Source organism: Aythya ferina (assembly GCF_964211825.1).
Source record: "Aythya ferina genome assembly, chromosome: 2".
In the NCBI taxonomy this organism is placed as follows: Eukaryota; Metazoa; Chordata; class Aves; order Anseriformes; family Anatidae; genus Aythya; species Aythya ferina.
Window position 1 is genome coordinate 46564811 of NC_140297.1, and position 7453 is coordinate 46572263.

The window sequence follows — 7453 nt, forward strand, 5'->3', positions numbered from 1 at the left end:
TGTGGAGTATGGGATCAGCCTTGAGTGTTTTGCTATGTCAGTAGCTTTATCATCCTAGATGACAGCAGTTGGTTTCTGGAAAACCTGTTTTGCCATGATAGTGCTGACTATGAGCATCTTTCTAGTTGCATTGCCAGTGGTATGCTATTAATTGCTAGTTTTAAGGCATGTTTAGATCAGTGGGGAAAAGGATTGTAAAATACGAGGAGGTTTCTTCACGAGTGTCTCAGGGTCTTCTTGCTGGGGTTGTGATGTTTGTTATTTATTCACATCAAACTGACGCACACACAACTGAATTCCACATCAACTTCTCTTCATTCATACTATTTTATTACTAACCTTCCAACCCAGACAACCAACCTTTATGAAAAGGTGCAAAGCCCTTTTTTGTTCTAAATCGAAATGCAAGGAATCCATAAATATTGGCTGCTTGCTTGTTTCATTTGTTTATTTTGAAGCAAATTCAATGCATATAGGAAATGAGGTTTGAAATCCTCGCTATTTCTGAGGATTTTTGTAATCTCTGGGCATGGCTTTTAGACTGAATTAGTTGGACCTGCTCATGGAGGGCAGATTGAGCAAGGATTAGCCAGTCCCTAGCCCCCCTCCAAAATCACCACTTGGTGTGAATGCAAATGAAGGTACCGCTGCTTGCTGCTTGGGTTTGATTCTGTGTGGTTCTGAAAATCCTGATGTATCAAAATACTCACTAATTGCTTTATTTTAAACGTGTGTGAATAGTCGAGTGCAACTTCCAGATAAATCAAGAGCCAGGTTACTGTGGTTTGGATCAGAGTAAAAGTTGGAGACCACCATTAAGAAGAAATGAAAAAATTGGTTTTGTTGTTGACACCAGACTAGTATCAAGACTTCAGCTCCTCAGTCTGACAGAAAATAAATTTAACTATGTGAACAGTGTCAGGGGAGGGAGCAGGGAAGAAGCAAAATGATGAAAGCCACTCATCCACGTACACATCTCTGCCAGCCTGCTTCTAAACGTGGGCTGTGGTGTGCACAAAGTGGGAGCAAATCTGTGTCCCCCAAAACTTTGAAGCTAAAAACTTAAAACAGGAATCATTCCTGTAGTATAAATGGCTTTTTAAGTCCAACTTCTAGTGATTGTTTTTGATCAAGTATAGCTTCCCAATAATTAAGTGTGGGTTAGCTGATTTTCTTTGAAATGGAGGTGTTATGGTGGGGAAAAGATTGCTTCTGGAAGAAGGGACACTGCTTTTGCAGGGATTTTGCCATCTTGTTCTATCTGCAGAAGTGAAGCATGGTGAATTGTTTCAATTAGCAACACTCCTAACATAAAATTTTTTTTTTTTTTCTTTGTGGTTTTGGCTGCCGCCATCTCTTGTATTAAAGAATTGCCGCACTGCTGCATGCACTTCTGAGTAAGATAAGTCCTAAAAACCAAGAAGGAACAGCTTTGTTTCTTGCTATGTGTGTATATATATAAAATCTGTAAATATATACATATGTTTATATACATACACACATATATATGCATATAGCTATCTTATCCTGGTACAAGAACTGCTACAGTCATTCCTAGCTGTAGAAAAGGAGTGAATCCCGTCAAAGATGCTTTAACAGAGCAGTGCTCCATCAGCACACAGCACCCTTTTAGACCTGAGAGTCTAGAAAAATGGCAGAGCTTTCTGAAAGCGATGAGGGAAAAAAAATGAGGAGAATGAAGAAAACGAGAAGGAAAGATGTCCTGCAATCTTCGCAACAAAACATTTTTATTTTTTTCCTAACTGCAAAGAAGTTGACTTTGGAAAGTATCCCATCTTGGGAACAACGAAAGGGAGTGCAAGAAGGATGAAGCTTGATATGTGTGACGGATTTCAGGGGGAGCTGAGCCCTAGCAAGCAAAAGCATTTCCTGGTGGAAAATTCCTTAATACCTTCTGGAGGCTTTTTGTTCCGAGGCTTATATTTTCTGAATTGTAAGAAGAAGAAAAAAAAAAGGGGGGGGGAGGGGAGGCGCAAGCTTGTGAAAGGGGCAAAAAGAGCTTTGAGGATCCATCAGTGTCCCTGTAACACCTGATCTACCTGGTGTTTTTCCCAGTAAAGTTTAAATATTAATTTTTACCCCAATGCTTGCACAGCCTCAGCCTTTCCAAAGGGGGATTGAAGAAAAAAAAAAAAAAAGATAAAGCTATGTTTGGCTGACTTGCACCTTGTTGCTTGACTTTGAAGCAGATTTCTACCTGAGGCATGCTCAAACAGAGCAGGAGCAGGTTCAGGTGTTCCTTTTCTTGGGAACCCTGGGTGAGTTTTTGCCCGAAGGATGTCTTAGGGTATCCTGAACCTCTGCCACATGCCTTTGCAATAAAAGTACCTCTGCCTTTGATCTTTATTTTAAGGACTGGAAAACTACAGAGAGAAGCCATGCAGACAGCTTTCTCTCTATGTGAGCTTAGTTACTGCATAACATCTATTGAGTACATGGGTATAAACCTGGATTTCTGTATGGAAGAACCCGGCCTCAGTGAGATGTGCTGCTTGGTCGCAGGTGTACGCACTGCAGACTCTGAAGCCTAATTGCCATCTGCTTCAAATTCATCATTGCAAAGGCTTTTTATTTAAAAGGTTCGTTTTGTTGTTTTTTAATAAAAAGAGAAGCAAAGGAATGGTACGTTTCTCCCCTCAAACAGCTTCTTGTATTCACTTGCTGGATTCTGGAAAAAGTGACCTAAAAATGAATGTTCTGTAATGGACAATTAACTATGAAGCAAAACAATCATTGGTGATAAGGTAAATAGGGTTATTTACAGCTTAAGCTGCTAAGTCAAATTTTGTCTGTACTGAACTACACATTTGCACTTTGGGGCATGACTGCATGAGGCTTTTTATTTTGGACACCTGCACATCTGCTGGTGCCGCCTTATGCTGTAGAAACGTGTAAAGTTCTGCTACTTAAAAACATAATACAACTCCTCATCTCTTCAAAAGTGAGCGATTTGATGATAAACGCTGGAATGTTTTTGTATTAAAAAAAAAAAAAATCTTAGTAAGATGCAAACCCAAAAGCTTGAATCTATTCAGATTTCCAAAGTAAATTAAAACTGTTCTTCTTCCTGCCAAATCAAAACCTGTTTATATACTTGGTAATTACTTTCACAGCTTAATGCTTTACTTATTCAAAAGCTTAAAAATGTTCAGAGTGTTTTTCTTTCATTTGTTTCCTTAAGTTAATTAGAGCATGATCGGTTTTTATTTAGTAAGTGGAAAACTCTAAAAAGTGAGCAAAAGCATAATGAAATCTTCTAGTATGATTGCTCTGTGAGCATCTTGTAGCTTAGCCTCTGAGAGCAATTTAAAAAGGCAACAAGCCATTACACTTTCCTCTCTAATTTCTCTTCTTTGGGGGTGATGGAGAGCAAGCATCTAGACATCTTAAACCAACCTAATAAAACACACAAGTTCATATATATTAAATTTTGTCTTCTGAAATATTAGATGTATCTCTTCTTGCTAGTGAAACATCGGAGGAAAGCGGCCTACTCTCTATATGTGCACACATTCCGATGTTTGATTTTTGGCTGATCAATTCTGTTATATTTTTAATTTTAGCTGCCTTGGCTTCCCTTCCCTCTGCTGGAGGGATTACGCTGAGGGTGCTGGGTGAGGTTTTCTGCAGCAAGGTCCTCGGATTTTGCTGCCACAAGGCTGCTTCAGAGTTGACTGAGGTGACAGTACTTGGTATGATTGTTTGCATTTAACTCCAAGTAGCTGCAGAATTATTTGGAAAAAAAAAAAAAACATTGCTAGGGGTAGAATAAATTATTCTGGAAACTCTCTTAACATGAATGACCTCCTATATGACTAATGCCCAATTAGAAACCAAATTAGATGGAAATGTGTAGAACAATTAGCCAGGCCCATAAATGGTGCTGTGAATCACGTCTTTACCCGTAACCTCTTTGCAAGATACACTTTACAAAATCTAATTGCCTCACTAATGTTTGCAACAGCAAAAACGTCTCCACCAGTTCACAGTTTGCATTAGGTGATGCAATGGGGATGACTCTTGGCTCTCTGTCACCAAGGAACAAAACAGATCTGTTGCCCTTCCTGCTACCCTGAAGTCAAAGTAGGTGAGAATAATGTATCGCGTCTCCTCTGAAATATTATGATTTGAGGCTCAGACACCAAATTAAACTTCTAATCATTAAGGTGAAACTTATCCTTTATTCTGACAGGGGATGTTTTTCTGGATACTTCTAAAATGTGTGTGTTTTCTGAAGGGTCAATGTAAGGCTAAGCTTTGGTCCTGGTTCTGTTGCAGTCGGGGGGTGAGGACCACCACCTGGTCCCACTGTAGAGGGAGTGAGTGTGCCCCTGACCCCCTCAATCCTCTCCCTCCATAGAGGCTGTTTGTAGTAGTGCATCTCCTTCGTGTGTTTCTGATGGTGGCAATCAGGTGCCCATCAGGATGAAGCCACCTAACCAGTGTAGGAGAACGAGTGAATTTCAGATCTAAAAAGCACCAGCCCTTCCTCTGGGGAGAAGGGTGCCTGTCACCAGTGTTTTTGATGGGCAAGCAATTACCTGGTGGACGACACACTCACCTCTGTGCTCAGTGTCTCATTTACAGCTAAGTGGAGTTGGGTTTTGGGGGTGGAGGGTTGGGTGGCTGCTTTGTGATTTTAGTGTGCTCAGAGCTGGAGCCCACCCCGTGGGCTCACCTGAGCAGCTGGTCAGGGTTAGGTCACAGCTCAGGAAACAGGCAGGGAGGGAGAAGGAGCAAGCCTGCACAGAGGGAGGCAGCACTTGTGCTTAAATTTCATTTTTTTTCCACAAAGCTACTGCTGTAATAGGATTTGCTGCTGTTGCTGCTGCGGCTAAGCTTGCAGTAAGCGCAGTAACCATGACATGGAGCTGCTGGTACAGTTAAGACAAGATGATATAATGGAAGAAGAGTATTGAATCAAGGTTTTCAGGCAAACTTAATCTTCTCCATTTCCTGATTATTTTTTTTTTTTTTGAGGACATTACCTTAATATCTCTTTGTGTGTTTCATTGTGTAGGAGTCCAATCCCATAACCGCAGTGTTCCTAATATGTAAGTGCTGCTTGTGCAGCCTGAGCAGCTTTGCTGACAAATGAATAAAACAGCAGCAGCATCTCTGGGATGTGAACACGCTGTTTATCCTGTGCCTTGGGGTCACCTGTATCCTCCAGGCTTTTTGGCAATGGCCAACTTGTTCCATCATGTGAGATCTGGTAAAGGAGAACCAAAGTGGAAGATGTCCCGGGAGGTCATGGCAGCTTATGACACCTCTCTCCTCCTCCCAAAGAGGAGGGCAGCCCTCGATGCAGCCAGTTCCTGAGACTCACCCTCGTGACTTTCCTTGGATCTTGGGGGTCATCCAGGCCCCTGACTATCACATGAATTGGAGACCTCATCTTTCCTTCTGGGCTCACTGCAGTTTTGCCTCTGGAGTTGTGTGCTCTCATTGCTGGTGTGTTTATCACTTGGTAAAAGCCACGAGGTGGTTTTACATCTGCCTGTGGGTGCTACCTACATCTGCAGCTCCAGCAGGTGTGAAAAAAGAATACTCATAGAGGCTGGCAAAACAATTCCTGTAAATGTTTGTTACAGGAAAAAATAAAAATCACATAATGATTATTTTTGCCTGCTTTCATGCTTTTCACATTTTATATGTAAGGTTTTTTATCTTTGGTACCATGCTTTCAGGTTTGCTTACCTTTTTCCTGTGGCACGCTACAATTGCTTGCTATGTTTGCATCCCTTTTTGGTGTGTACAGTTTAATTTAGGAGTGAGAAGCACTGGTGGTTGTTCTGCTTCATTTCTGAAAGCTCTCCAAGTTTCTAGGCTGTGTAGAAAACTGTCAGTCACTCACTGTAGGTACACAGCACCCCACCCACAAAGCTCCTTCCAAGTCCTTGCTCTTCAATGGAGCCAATTGTTTCACTGTGTTTATAACCAGTGCTATTTCTGGACCATTTCCTAAAAGCTGACTGTTTTAAGGCCTACCCACTTGGCGGTTTGGCTTTCTGCTCTGACATATTAAAGTACAAGAGCCAATTTCCATGGGTGCAGCAACTGGTGCCTAGGCAGGTGGGACCTGGGACATCTCCTGTAGCCTGGGGCTCGCATCCCCCATGTTGGGTTGGTTTTGGAGCTCAAAGGGTGTGGGTTTGGATGCAAACCTTCCAGCAATGGAGGCAGCATCCAGGCTGTATGTGAATCTGGATGCAATTCAATGGATGAAATGGTGAATCTGGATGAAATTCAAGCTGCCCCTGGACCGTCTTGCTCTAAAGACTTTTTGCAGTAGGAGGACTTTTACATGACGTCTCGTCCCTCAGGTGTCCAAAGTCATCAGTCTCACCCCGAAATGCCTGTTCCTCTCCTCTGCCTGTAGAAGAGAACCTCCTTCACACAACAGATGCCCCAATCCCTCCACCATCCTTGTGGCCCCGTCACTGTGCCATTAGGTCCATGTCCTTTACCCGCACTGAAGAGCCACAAACTGGCCCTGGCCCTCCAGCTGTGGCCCCACCAGTGGTGAGAAACATAGAAAGAGGGTACAAGAGTGAGTGAGTGACAGACCTTGGTTTTGGGTTCCCTGTGATTCTCTGCCTATGAGTGTCACAGAAATAAGAAGCATCCTTGTTGCTGGCCTGGGGCTATTTCTGCAAAGCAGGAGGTGCTGTGGGTTTTGTTAAACATGCTGTATTTTCTTTTAGAAGAAAGATGGGCTGCACTGCCCCAGACCTGAGAAAGAAGGACGTGGAACAAGGACAGAGGGAAAATGTGGACTCTGGCCTTCAGAAGGCCAAAGAAACAAAGAGGAGTACTGTGATAAGCAAGGATGAGGAATCTTCCAGAGACTGATGCAAAATGATGCAAACCCTCAGCTCCTCCCTCTGCTAAGAACAGTGCTTCTTTTTCTTTGGCTTCCAGGAGGAAATCATAACTCATATGTTGTGTATAGTAAAGAGAAACATGAAGAGAAATGTTAAACACAAGCCTGAAACTGCAAGCTCAGGCATGGCATCCTGGGTCCAACAATGATGTCGGGAGCAAAGTTGCCTTTCCCTGTGCTCCTCCCAGCTTCAGGAGAGCAAACAGTCTGTGAAGAATGGTGCCTGGCAGGAGAGGAGTGGTGTGAAAATAGAGAGCAAGATAGATATGAGCGAGAAATCTGCTGAGAGCAACTTGTTGTTCTCTAGATTTTGACAGATCGACTCCTTAATGTTCTTATGGGGAACATCCTTCAGCATCGATCTCCACGGCTGTTTTTCAGATTTGCGCTCCACGCAGAGAGCTGGTCCAGCTATGGCACCTGCATCTTCCCCAGAGCTCAGCATCGCAAGGACCTGAGACTTTCACACCACCCCCCTGTAGTTCCTGGCCTCCCCTAAAAGATCGCTGTTTATTTCTCTGACCACACAGTTGCATTTTAAAACCT